Source organism: Syngnathus scovelli, chromosome 4, assembly GCF_024217435.2.
Source record: "Syngnathus scovelli strain Florida chromosome 4, RoL_Ssco_1.2, whole genome shotgun sequence".
NCBI lineage: Eukaryota > Metazoa > Chordata > Actinopteri > Syngnathiformes > Syngnathidae > Syngnathus > Syngnathus scovelli.
The window spans coordinates 6,748,274-6,762,860 of NC_090850.1; the positions used below are offsets into that span (position 1 = coordinate 6,748,274).

Here is a 14,587-nt window from a genome sequence, read left to right on the forward strand (position 1 = left end):
TAATCTGATTAAGTAGAAGCATTGGCTTCTAGATTTGTGCTTTCCAAGTTACTGCCGTTAACATGTTTTTCTAGTCAACTGTGGTAAACTGTTTTTCTACAGATTGGAAACCTTCAACTAAAGGATGCACCTGGAGAAAACGGTATGTTTGCAAAGTGATGAGACTAATTTCAAGCATGAAAAGGCTATGAAGTAATTTTGCTAAGGAACATCTGTATCATCAGCAGGCAGTACTGTTGTAAAGTCAGAAGCGGGAGATAAGACTCCAGGAAAGACGACAGATGAAGATGAACGAGGTGAGCTGATGTGATTATGTATTCCCATACAGTAATTGAATTGTTTTGTCACCCCAAACGCTCCTCACAACAATTGTGCTGACAAAATTATGGACCGAATAGACATGATAGAGCAAAAGGGTAGAACATCAAAGTAAAAAGCTGTGATCCAATAGAGCAAAGGTTGGATCAAAGTGAAAAGCTTTGATCGAATGATGCTGTTTGTATTCTAAACCAAAAATAAAAATATGTGGTATGTTATAATTTTCAACACTTGCTAGAAATACCCCAGAGAAGACATAGAAAAAATAAGTCATGCCAAGAAATTATTGTATGCTTCCACATACATACTCCTTGCAACGTGTTCACATACTTGTCATTACTTTTTGGTGCAATTAATGAATTTACGTCGGTTCGAAAATTGGTTCATAAGTAGATGCAAAGCAAATTGCGCGGGTCCGGATTGTATCTCAAAAAGGGGGGCTGCTGGTGCGTCGGTTCAGAAGTCGAAAATTGGCACGTAAGTAGATGCAAAAAATCCGCGCAGCTTCCGTTCGTATCTCAAAATGTCTAAGTATAGGCGTTTGTAAGTAGAGGTACTGCTGTATATGCAAGTTTATCATGGTTGCTTTTACTCGTATGCTTTGCATGGTCCTTCAGATCACTAACAATTCCTCCCATCTTAAAAACGCAATTTCTACTCTTTTTTTCCACGGATGACAAAGCGGCCCAGTCATTGTTGAACAAGTTAATCAGAAGTAATCTTGTCAACACCACAAATCAAGTTGAAGTTCTTCAGAAGGATCCCAACTCTCCACTGTACTCTGTAAAGTCCTTTGAGGAGTTGCGACTGTAAATGTATCATTCTTTCACTTATTCATAATCCCTCTTGTGTGTTCTGACAGTGATTTGGTGCATCTTGTCATAAATGAAGAATGAGCTCATGTCTGTGGATGTTATCCAATAAAAGACACAGAATTGTATTCCTGCCAAACTTGATCAGTAGACCAAAAATATTTTTTCTCATATGTGCAGTAAACCACAGCTCCTTCAGGGTGTCTATGGCATAGGTTTTAACCGGCCCTCCAAAATCCAGGAGACCGCCTTACCTATGATGCTCGCTGAACCGTGAGTATGCTGTACATTGACTGTGATGTGCTACTTTTCTGAACTAAATATATTATGCGACTGAAGTCAGTTTGTTTTGATTTTTCTGTTTAGTCCACAGAATCTCATCGCCCAGTCTGTCAGGAACAGGAAAAACCGCTGCCTTTGTGCTTGCCATGTTCAGCCACTTCAATCCAGACAACAAAGATCCCCAGGTTATTTTTTTTAATTTTTATCAGTGATCCAAATGACTGCAGATGGGTTTATCCTTAGTCCTTCTGTGACCTGCGAGTTAGATTTCTAAATCTCTTTTTCCTTTTCCATCAGTGCCTGTGTTTGTCACCCACCTATGAACTGCCAAAGTCATTGAGCAGATGGACAAAAACTATCCTGAAGTCAAACTAGTTTACGCCATACGAGGAAATAGGCGTAAGTTCACATCGAGTGCCATGTTGACGTTCTCGTCTGGTACTCGGCGTGTTTTTGTGTTGACAAAGTTTCTTTGAAAATTTTTCAGTGCAGCGAGGCGTGAAGCTTCAGGAACAGATAGTCATCGGCACGCCCGGCACCATGCTGGACTGGTGCAGCAAATTGAAGTTCATTGATCCCGAGAAGATTCGGGTGTTTGTGCTGGATGAGGCTGATGCAGGTATGGGCAAACTACGGCCCGCGGGCCACATCCGGCCCACGGGACCGTTTAATCTGGCCCGCCAACCCTAAATAAATTGTATTATTAAACGGTTTTTTTTTTTCCGGTCATTTTGCCTGCAACGACTGAACCACTCGCCTGCGCATTTACTTCCGGAAGCCGTGTCAGAAAGCTCGGTGCACACTCACAAGTGCGTGTACGTACTCAGTAGTACGGAAATGGCGCACTCGCGCTCTATTTGTATCAGTGCCGAAATTAAAGCGTGGGCTGTGACGACAGCATTCTTGTAATTTGCGCGCCGAGCTTTCGGATACAGTTTTACGCTAAAGCCACCCACAAACCTTCCCCTGGAATCCTTCCATTAAAATGAGTCGCCCATGGAAAAGCAAGGTGGACACTGAGTGCCGAGTGTTTAAAAAGAGTGGCCAATTTGGCTCGACGTACGCGACGTGACGTTCAGCCACATGAACATCAACATCAACCCGTCACAGATCTAGGTAAACGGACCAACACCTCGGATCTCTCCTAAGAATTGCCACAACAAATTTTACTCCAGACTATGACACACTATCAAAAAATGGGAGATCAACAACACTGTTCCCATTGAAAATGAAGGGGAGGCTTTCAAGTTTGTTGTAAAAAAAAGCATTTTGAATATGATCTGTACAAATAGCAGGGATTGAAACTAGCGACCATTCTCATTTTCAAACAATGCAGGATGCTCAAGGACATTGATGCGCCACCTGTTTGTGACTAATCTTAACCTGTAAAGTTCTTAAGGCTTACTTTAAGGAAGTGTTTCCCGTTTCCTCACCTCTGTTACCAGGTGTTTGTGAGTTAAAACTCTGCTCTCATTTTCAGATACCCCTCACCGTGTTGCCGTTTTGATTACTTTATTTGGATGTATGCTTTCACCGATTCTTCAAGATGATATATTTGGTCAGAATGTTTGCCGTTTGATGTGATCTCATAAGATAAACATCTTTCATTAATCTGACCTGCAGGCACTGAAGTGATGGAGACTGTTATTCATAACAACAGTGTCGTATTTTATGACAATCACTGATAGCAGTTTTTTAGGGATTTTTTTTTTTTTCTAATGCTGTTAATAAATGCATTTGTTTTCAAAAAACCTTTTTGGAATATCCATGCTTTACTACCTACTAAAAGCCAAAACCTTTTATGCAATGACCTTTACAGGTCGTTTATATTACTTCACACAAACACTACATCCATCTGCTCCTGGTTCGGCCCCCCGGTCAAAATTTAGAACCCAATTCGGCCCGCAAGTCAAAAAGTTTGCCCACCCCTGGGCTGATGTCATGATCGCAACGCAGGGTCACAAAGACCAGAGTATTCGCATCCAGAGGTAAACATGAATATTAATAAAAATGTTTCCTGACAATAAAAGATGCACATGAAAATTTAAATTTTACTGTAGGTGCTCAGACAAGGCAATAATAGCCTGACTAAATGAAGGTCCTATAAGGGAGGACCAAGATGGCACCAAAGCAATCTTTGTTTAAAACTTATCAAGTAATGGCAAATAGGTTCCTCCACAAAAATCTGCAATTAAGAGTGTTTACGAAAGCCGAACCATGAAAATGCGGGAGTCCACTTTGTGTCTATGTTCGGATTTTGAGTTTCCACTGAAGGATGCTAGGATTTTAATTTGTTCATTGCTACACAGGATGCTGCCCAAAAACTGCCAGATGTTGCTGTTCTCAGCTACGTTTGAGGAGACCGTGTGAGACTTCGCCAGGCGCATCGTGCCCGACCCAAATATCATCAAATTGAAAAGAGAAGAGGAGACGCTGGATACTATCAAGCAGTACTATGTGTTGTGCAACAGCAAGGAGGAAAGGTTTGAAGCCCTGTGCAACATCTATGGTGCCATCACCATAGCCCAGGCTATGATTTTCTGCCATGTGAGGCACTTCCCTTTCCCCAGCACTTTCCGATTGATAGATTATAAATTGAATCACATTTTCCTGGGAAATGTTCCAGAGTTTATAAAGAACTTCACAAGACTGGCGTCGTTTTCCACATGAAGCATAAATTAGTTATGTTCCTTGAGTGTCTGGCTGGTATATGAACTGGTGACTCTGCTTACCTTCATGCGATCCAGACAAGGAAGACCGACCGCAGGCTGGCTGGCGGGAGAGCTTTCCAAAGAGAACCACCAGGTAGCGCTGCTTAGCGGGGAGATACAAGTAGAGCAGAGGGCAGCTGTTATTGAACGCTTCAGAAATGGAAAGGAGAAGGTGCTTGTCACCACAAATGTCTGCCAGAGGTGAGGAACCCATGCAGACCAAGTTGAACATATCTATTTTATAAATATGTATGTATTGTTGGATTTTGTCCACAATTTAGGGAGCGCGTTACTTGCGCCTCACGGCAAAAGCCATTGCCAATCACCTGTTATCCAATTTACTCACTGCGTGCTCGTTTGATTTCTTCAGATTTAGGAAAATGCTAAGACACTGAAGCACAAATTAGACTTACACAGGTTGGTTGAGTTCAATCACAATTCTTGTTCAGAAAGCTCTGTTTTCAGGAAAGTACAATATGGCGCTAGGCCCTTCAAGAGCAGAACGTCTCCATTCAGAAAAGGCAACGTTCAAGGTTCTTTGGTCAGCTTATATTCAGTTGCACATGCCAGTGTGGGCCGAGTGTGATGGGCGATGAGTCTTTGGGGCGGGGCAAGTTCGCAGGAGAGTCTGATTCCATGGGAGTGGGTGCTAGTTCGGTGAGAGCTGGTTCCGTGGGGTTGGGTGCTGATTATGGGCGATTCGATGTGTAGGGGCTGTTGTTTTCCTTTCCGTCTTTCAGCCTTGACGATCATCTTTGGCTGGGCTGTCTCCCTCTGGCACCTGCTGGTTTTATCTCCAAGTGACCTTCCTGTAAACATTCTCCTCCATTCTTGCACATACACTGTTCCAACTCATCCATTCATCATTCTTTCAATTTTGTCAATTTGTACAGAATTATGTGAGCTTTTAGCTGTGACATCATCTACGTGTTTATTAATGTTCCCTGACTGTGCAAAGTTTGTACTCACCACTTACCATGTTTTTGTTTGTTTGTTCTTTTGATCTCCATGTACTTGCTTACGTCATCATATTCTTAGTTTAATCATGCTTTCAACCATATCTTTTCTTTGTTAGGCAAAATATTTCCCTCTGTCCAGAACGTTCAGTAGTAATCGAAAACTGGCGTCTCGCATTAGTCAAAACATAAGATACAATCAGTACTGAACATTTTTAGACGACTTTGGCAGTGTCCGTGATTTAGAAAATCATCAGGCATGCATTAACGGTTCCTTAAGGGTCATTAAGCTATTCAGGCAATATATCAAAAAACATTTGTTATTTCAAAGTGCTCAGAAATATATATCAGATCATAAAGTTATAAAAACCTTTCTCATTACCACTTATCAAAAATGTCTAGTTATGTCTTTATTGATTTGGTGTGTAGGTATAATTATATGCTTAAAATGTTTCTTTTATTGATTTAATATGTGAATATACTTGTCTGCTTATGTACTTTATTCAATGAGGTTTGAGCACATCTGTTTTTGTAGCTAGGCAGGACTTTTTGTATTTTGACCCCATTCCTTCACTATAGTAATAAAAAATACAACACAAAAATACATTAAATTGGACATATGTCACAAAATTAAGGCAGTGATGTGACGGCCTGGCCGTAGAAGTAATACAGGGCGTCGATGCTCTTTTCACAATTTAAGTAATTTATTACAAAAGCAAATAAATGACTAAAATAATTATGAAATATGTAGATATTTAACAATTATTTAGTCTTCCACTTCTCCCTATCAATTGCTTTTGTAATATTGTTTTAACATGTATTCTGACTGTCAACACCCTGTATGCTATTAGAGAAGATACCGTATGTATTCTTCATACATTAAAAATATTAACGTCAATTTCCCCTATCACCTCTCGCCTTGTTTTTTTTCTTTCTGTACTTGCTGTCCAACAGGAATTGATGTGGAGCAGGTATCGGTGGTGATCAATTTTGACCTGCCTGTAGACCAGGACGGTAACCCAGACAACGAGACATACCTGCATAGGATTGGTCGCACGGGTCGGTTCGGCAAAAGGGGGCTGGCCATCAACATGGTGAACAGCAGAATGAGTATGAACATTCTCAACAAGATCCAGGAGCATTTTAGTAAGTATTTATCCTTGCCATTATCTATTGTATTGGCCAGGATCTATGTAATATATATAAATATATATATGTACATTTTTATTCGTCCACTGGCAGAAAAAACACTCGCTGGTTTTCTCTTTTCCAGATAAGAAAATTGAAAAACTCGACACACGATCTGGATGAAATCGAGAAAATCGCCAACCGAAAGACAAGTGTGCTGAGCGCTCTGCAAAGACTGTATCCTTCTTTATGCTGGCTTTTTAAATTTGTATTTTATTTTAAGCCATTAGGGTGGAGTGTGGGGGGGCAAAACCACATATACTGCACGTTTACATACACTTCAGTCTGTGGAACATACCCTATTTCACTCTTTTTACTATAATAAAATTTTATTTTGTAACGCTGAAAAAGAGACTCGCCTTGTACACGTTTAACTGTCAAGTAACTCCTAAAACCCCATTTGACTCTGCTGTTCATACATATATGAACATTTTTCATGAATGTATCCTCTTTAGGTCATTACAACATTGACAGTGTGTGGAAAGGGTGAAGTTGGGTATACTGCTGCTCTGAATGCAGGGGCGTCATTTTGGGTGATGACTGATGGATGGATTTTAGGGTCTATGCAAATTTAGAGTATACTCACATGACAGAAATGAAATTAACCTCAACTTATCTTCAGGGTGCGTAGCCAAATGCCAAAATGGAGATGACCTACCAATAACTCCTCAACATTTTAGATCATTCTGGAGTAAGGCCCACTCACACGTCCTTCACAATTTTATTTATAGAGTATTAAGACTGCTCAGCTTTAACATGTAGTTGTTCGTTTTAAACATGTCACATGATTCTTAGTTTTTTTTTAAAGATTCGAACCATTAAGGTTCGATGTGATTTTGTCTCACAATCTCCTCAGTCAGGGTTGGACTTGTGCGCCATTCTTCTTCATCATCCAAACTACAAAGTTCTCAATGATTGTGAGTGAGATACTAAATACACAAAGCCTTCCTCAAGTGCATTATGTATTCATATGCTTTTGTTATTGGTAATCCAAAATATTGGACTTCACATGCTGAATGACACTTGAAATTTGTATCTAATGAACTCTTAAACCAAATGCTGAATTGACTTGAGGACCTATGCCAATCAGATTTACTGTGTTAAAAAACATGGTCGCATAGCATAATAGAGGACGTGTACTTGTCTACACATTTAAAATCTACGGGGACAAATAAATTGTGTGACTGATTTAGTGTCACTTCTGAGAAGTGCAAAAACACATTCCTCATGAGGTTCAACTTTGACTGTCGCAGCTTTAGAGAGAGAGAGAGAAAAGATTGGCTGTATCTATCAGTGACTGAACATGTGAGGTCAGATTGAACCTTCAACAAACCTCATTTGGTTCCCACTGGCACTGTCAACACTGGTGGCGGTGGTCCGCTTTTATTCATTCCTGTTTGCAGGAAATACATGCAGCCAAATTTAAGGCTTGAGTACTAAATATCCACATGGATCATCTGTGAAAACAAAACCGTGTGTGCAGTTTCATTTGGATGTAGCGTATTAATGGTGGGCATGTGTGTGTGGTATGCCGCAGTCTGTTTAGATGCGTGCACAGCAGCAACACTCCCCATGTTGTAAACCTTGTTTGATATTAGAAGATACCTTTGTGTTCATGGACACACAGGAAGTAGTCTTAAGAGTAATGTGTTTAGAACAAGATAGGCTCAACTGTTTGTGTGGTCAAGCGGGAGCGGAATCAGTAAATGTAAATGTGCTAGTTCACAAACAACAAAAAACAATTCAACAATAGCCATTTGGGGAAAGATATACACATTTACCGTAGTCCTTCCAAAGGGGTAGGGCTGCTATTTTATGAAATCAATTTCTGTCATCATGTAGACTAATTAAACCATATATAAGTGCTGTAGTAATTATGTCTCTGCTGATCAGTTATTTTTATTTTATTTTTTTTTCAGAATGGAAAACCTATGGACCCTACACCAGTTGCCGGCGGCGCTCACGGCCAAAGTAGTGGCCTTAAAAACAATGACAAAGTACTCTCGATGGGTTTTAAAAGAGGATGGGACAGTGGAGGCTGGGGCCTCTCACTGCAACACAGTGGTGGCCCTCTGTGACGGCCACCAACTGTGTAAATTAATTTTGTTTCCTAATTTAGCCTCCCACGTCTCTGTCGGAAGTACATTCCGTTTATAAATTTTGGCCGGGGAAGAGAGGAAGGGGTCCTCCTCTCCCGGCACAACACCTCCATCTACGTGGCCGGGAGGATGGAGGTGACGGCCCATTTGGAGGAGAAGGGGACAGCTCTCCTGTACCCTTCAAGTATCACCAGAGCATTGAAGGACATTTGCCATAAGGAGGGTGTCCTCTTTACAACAGATGGCATTGTCTCTGCTGTAAGATCGATCTCTCTCTTTTCGTTCCCTCTCCTTCATGAAGTATTGATGTTTAATCTGTCTTTCTTTTTTAGATCCGCCCCATCAGGGTGGTGTTTACACGCGGGATGCCGGTCCCATTGGGCATTTTTTATTTAAAAAAAGTAAACTGATTGTGTGTGTATGTGTATAAATATATTTATACATTATAAATATATTTATAATATATATATATTATATATATATTTGATTTCACCTGAGTAAGGTCCCTTAGGGCATCATGTTGCCTTAGTAATTGTAGCCTAGATCTACATTTCAACAGCTAGTACTACTTGGACATTTTCATTTTAGGATCAAAGAGAAATTAAGGTCCTCACATGGCGCGAAACCAACTTTTTCCATGTCAGACTTGGACAGCGGCTGTCCATGACACACATGCTGACATCGTGTTCTGGTGGCATGGAGCTCCACTCCACAGAAAGTACTCTGATAAAGGTACCTAAAGCAAGCAGTTTTTTCCCGTGTATAAACAAAGATATTCTAAATTGAATCAATACTGTTATTTACTTGAGATAAACTGCTATCAGTGGCTCATCATCATCAAGGCTGAAGTTAGATTCATGCTTTAGGAGTTTTCTCAAAATCTGGATCACCAACTTTATATATAAGATTTTGTCGCAGATACAGCCCTATCAGGAAAATATACAATTTCACTTGCTTCCTTGAGTGTATAAAATCATTGTGGTTGTGATCATGAAATTAATCAAATTGTTTTAGGTTTTAAGTTTTTTATCTATCTATCTATCTATCTATCTATCTATCTATCTATCTATCTATCTATCTATCTATCTATCTATCTATCTATCTATCTATCTATCTATCTATCTATCTATTTTCTCGTGGTGTTTTAACCACATAAATTGTCATGAAATTTCTTTACGCAAATTTCTTTGTTACTTGTTTGTTGTTCTGTTTAAAATGTTTCATTATTAAAGTTTGAAGTTAAATGCACAAAATAGTCAGTTTATTTTTTTATTAAATTGAATAATTTAATGTAAAGTATGATAATATATTTCACCACTTAGTTATATTTAGTTGTCCGTGTATAAATTGTGTGTTGCGTCATTCATTATATTAAATGTATTAGTTGTATCAATTCAATAAATGCTTTCATTTTTTTTCTTCCCATATTTTTCCAACTATTTTTTATCAGGGCTGTGGACTCGGTCGAATTTTTGCACCGAGTCCGGCTGTCATTTTTTCTGTTAATTCATGTGACTGCTTAGTCTTTATTCAAGGCTAATTTAGATCAAAATCTACCAAAACGAACGCAACTGCTTTCACACTGGCTGGTTCGGCTCATATAGGATCCCTTGCTGAGAGCGCGGACGTAAAAGTGAGGCGACGTTCCAATCGGACGTCGGATCGATAACATTTTCCCTGCCCTACCGGAGTTCTGCTAGTTCATAACGTACATCACTCATGGCGTAGTCATAAATGTACGGTTGACAATTTAACCGATAGAAATGGATACATTGGAACATAACCTACACTCTAATATATTATTTGACATGGTATTAAATGCGTGGCTTTACAAAAATAGTCATTGAAGCCCACCCTTAGCCCTGAGTGCCATTGGCATGAGGCAAAACGCTTGAAAACACACACTCTCGCCCAATTAAATAACCATTCTGAAACACAGGACATGTAAGATAATATTTTTCAATCATTAATTCCACCATTATAGCTCAGACATTTATCTAAACACAAATAGTTAGTGACGACCCCACAACTATCGAAACACATCAATGATTCAAGATGGCGGCGCGTGCACACGCAGCGGCCACTCTCTGTCCCGTTCGTTGTTTTGTGAGTGTTTACTGAGTGTTTGTCCGGCAGTTTTGTGTGTGTTCGTCTCGTGTGATACGTCGTGCTACTAGTGCGGCGGGCATGTTCTGCTCAACATCGGCAGAAGTGGGTTTTATGGCGTTCTAGACTTTGGTGCGGAGAGATTAAGGGCGCTCGGACTGCTTCGTCATGGAGCGACGCCGGACTAGCCTGCTCTTCCTCCCCCGGTTGGACTGCGTCGTGAGGTCGGACTGCTCCGTCCTGGAGCATTGTTGGGATGCGTCGGCAGCGGGTCTGCGAGGCAACGGAAGAGGGGCCAGCGCGGAGACGTCGGGCCAGGCTTGCGGCCAACCCAGCTCGCAGAGCCGTGCCTTCCATTCTCCTGGCGTACGTTCGTTCGCGGGACGACAAGATGGGTTGCGTTCGCCTGATAGGATCCACGAACCGGACAGTGCGTGCCTGCTGTGTGCTCGTGTTCACAGTGGCCTGGTTGACTGTCATCTTTCCGGACTCTGCTGTGCATCGGGAGCGGCTAGCGTGCTATCACTCTTATTGTTCATTTTCTTGTTTTATTTTTCCTGTGTTGTTTACTTGTATGTGCGTTCTGAACTCTGTCTTGTCACCCTGGGATAGTGAGAAACGTAATTTCGATCTGTTTGTGTGTCTTGACATGCGGAGCGATTGACAATAAAGGAGACTTTGACTTTGATATAAGCTGGGTGACATAATCGTCCTTGACATTGGTACATAATGTAAACATTAGCCTAAGTGCAACTCAACGTGGCTGCGTTGATCGTAAGCAGGGCTGTGGACAATATTCCTACGCGCATTCTCAGCAGCATGATGAAAATAAAATTGAACGTATTTTTTTTATTGTCGGACTCGGTGGACTCGGTCAAAATCAGCACCGAGTCCGGCAAAAATTACCGAGTCCGACCGAGTCCGAGTCCACAGCCCTGTTTTTTTTTTTTTTATTAATTATGATAAATTATTATTGACAATTCCTACACCAAAATACAACTTATTCGGACATATTTAGTTTTCCTTTCATGGGTTGGCTTGATAACCACATAAGCTAAAACAAAACCAGAAAAAAAAGTACCTAAGTCTTTACAAAACTTTGCTAAATGTGCAATATGTTGGGTGATAAGCAGTACATTCCCTATCTGTTGATTCTGTCTCTCAGCACCTGGTGGATGTTGAAAATCATTACCAGCAAAGTCATCCGCGTATTTAGGTGACCCAGTTTGTTATATATTTCTATTGCAAATACCGTAATTTCCGGTGTATTAGCCGCACCGGCGTATAAACCGCACCAGCTAAAATTCGGGAATTTTGTAATTTTTTTCTTACATAAGCCGCTCCGGACTATAAGCCGCACGTGCACACACGTTTTTTACAACGAAAGACAGTACACAGAAAACGTTTTAATAACATACTTTAACATGTCTTTCTAAACATTGCCTGTGACGCAGCAGTAGTACCACAGCAACACGGAAGTGTGCACGCGAGTTATTAACAAAGAAATACTGGACACAGAAAGCTTTTTTAAAGTTTTAATAACATACCTTAACATATCTTTCCAAACACTGCCTGTGACGCGGCAGTAATACCGCAGCAACACGGAAGTAACACAGCACTAATAGGGTTTGATTAAACCCAACACAATGTCATCAACATCAACTGCCTTTAGCTTAAAAGCGGCATCATATGCATTTCTTATGTCGCCCATACTGACGGTTTGTGTATAAAAGCTTCCTTTTAGTAATGTCCGTCTTGTTCGGGTTCTGCGTCATGCGCAAAATGTTGTAAACACAAACTTGCACGTTTTCTTCGGCGCATTATCTCTTCTTCGTCTGTCTCGCTCTTGCTTCCTGCTAGAGCGCCCCCTGGAGGCCCTGGAGCTCCAGAGTAGACGGGACCACGAAATAAAGAAAAGGGTGACGCAACACAATGTCATCAACATCGACTGCCTTTAGCTTAAAAGCGGCATCATATGCATTTCTTTTGTCCCCCATAATGACGGTTTGTGTATAAAAGCTTCCTTTCAGTAGTATCCGTCTTGATCTCGTTCTGTCTCTTCTTTGTGTGAATTATGCGGCACTATTCGCCTGGCGGATGGACATGCGATCAACACACCACTTTTCTCCCCAGTGACCATATATAAAAGCAGGTGTCCACTTTGTAACATGAGATATTTACAAAGAAAGATGATACACAGAAAGATTTTTTTACAGTAATTTTTAATTACCGTAAATATATGCATCTTTCCAAAATGTGCACGGCAGTGACACAGCAGCAACCAGGCAGTACAACAACAGTAAAACTGTAGTAACACATCTGGTTAAAAAAAATAACCGATCTAACAGAAAAGTCATTGATCGCTTACTGTAAATAATTGTCTTTTTCCAAAAAGTGCCTGTAACACGGCAGCAACAGCAGTAACACCGCTGGTTAAAAAAATAACCAGCCTACCAGAAAAGTCATTGAACGCCATCTTCATCTTCCTCCTGTACACTACAACCACTGAAGTCGTCTTCTTTAGTGTTGGACTTGAACAGGCTCAGGATGACTTCGTCAGACACTTTCACACCGTCACTTTTGTCTCGAGGCGAAGATGTGCTCGTGCCGTTCTCTTCATCACGCAGCAGTCCGGCCTTTCTAAATCCGTTGGTGATCGTGGATTTTTTCACACAGTTGTCCGTGCCCTGATTGACAGGCCCTTTCGTCTCATAAATCTGAGACACCACGATGGTCCACCTGTAAAATCTTCAATCTTCTTTTCGGTGGCGATTGTTTTGGCTTTCAGTCGGATCTGCACGGTGGAAACACCCCGGCCGTCTGCTCTCTGTGTGTTCACCCAGTCTTCAAGAATGTTTTCAACTTTGGGCCATCTGCTTTTTTCACCTCTGAAAGCTTTGGTCGTCTTTTTGCATTGTGTCAGTTCTTCACGCTGCCGTCTCCAACGTCTCACCATCGATTCATTGATGCCAAGCTTACGTGCCAAGCTATTTCCCTCTTTGACAGCCAAATTGATTGCTTTTAACGTAAAAGCTGCATCAAATGCATTTCTTCGTGTGTTTTCCATGATGAGGGTGTGTGCGCGTGATGCGCGAAATGTTCAAAACACTAACTAGCACGTCTTCTTCGGCGCATTATCGCTCTTGCTTCCTGCGAGAGCGCCCCCTGGAGGCCGTAAAAATCCATACGTATGCCGCGCCGCCATTTAAGCCTCAGGGTTCAAAGTAACCTTCTGAATAAAATGCATTAAAATTTCACGTTCATTACAACTTGTTTTTGGTGAGCAAAATGTCAGAAGAATTGAATTTAAATGCTGATTGATTGGGTTTTAATACAATGCAGATGGTCCAAACAGCGCCACTGCTTTGTGTAACCTGAGTCACATGGCAGAGTAAGAGAAAGGGTTTAGAGCCCTTTGACGCAGGTCACCTAGCGTGCATTCCTACTAAAGCTCATAATAGTCACAAGCAACACAGCCAGAATAAGCAGCAGCCATAGTAGTGTTTCAAATTAGTATTTTTGTTGTTGTTTTTTTCTTCAAGATACCGCACAACAGTGGTCCACAGCCTTTTTACGAGTGTAAATTTGTGACTTTTAAATCCCCATTCATTCTTAATGGCGATTTCAACACGAGCCATTTTCCTGCGTGGGTTCGAATTTTACAGTGGGCGGAATTTATTTTTGAAAAAAGTAGAATAGCAATAGTGCGAAGGTCTTCGCCTTCACACGCAATTTCTCCAGGAATTGCAAATTCTAGTTATTATTGTGTGAAGGCAAAGCCTTCACACATTGTTATTCTACTTTATTGTGTGAAGGCGAAGTTGATAACATTTACCGTTTTTGTGTAATTAGCAGATTTGTGACTTTTAAATCCCCATTCATTCTTAATGGCGATTTCAACACGAGCCATTTTCCCGCGTGGGTTCGAATTTCCCATTTATTGTATAATAATTTAATTTCCTTTATATTCTTCCCGCTTATCATTTTTATCATTTATCATTTGTAACTTTTGTCATTTTCCCATTTATTTTATAATAATTTAATTTCCTTTTTATTCTTCCCGCTTATCATTATTAACACTTATCATTTGTAGCTCTCGTCATTTTCCCATTTAT

The 14,587-nt window shown here is 40.7% G+C and overlaps 1 pseudogene; it reads left to right on the top strand.

Annotated features, from left to right (window-relative positions):
• The first annotated feature begins 124 nt into the window (after nt 1-124).
• Nucleotides 125-7,527, top strand: LOC125967802 (ATP-dependent RNA helicase DDX19B-like; annotated as a pseudogene).
• The last annotated feature ends 7,060 nt before the right edge of the window (nt 7,528-14,587 follow it).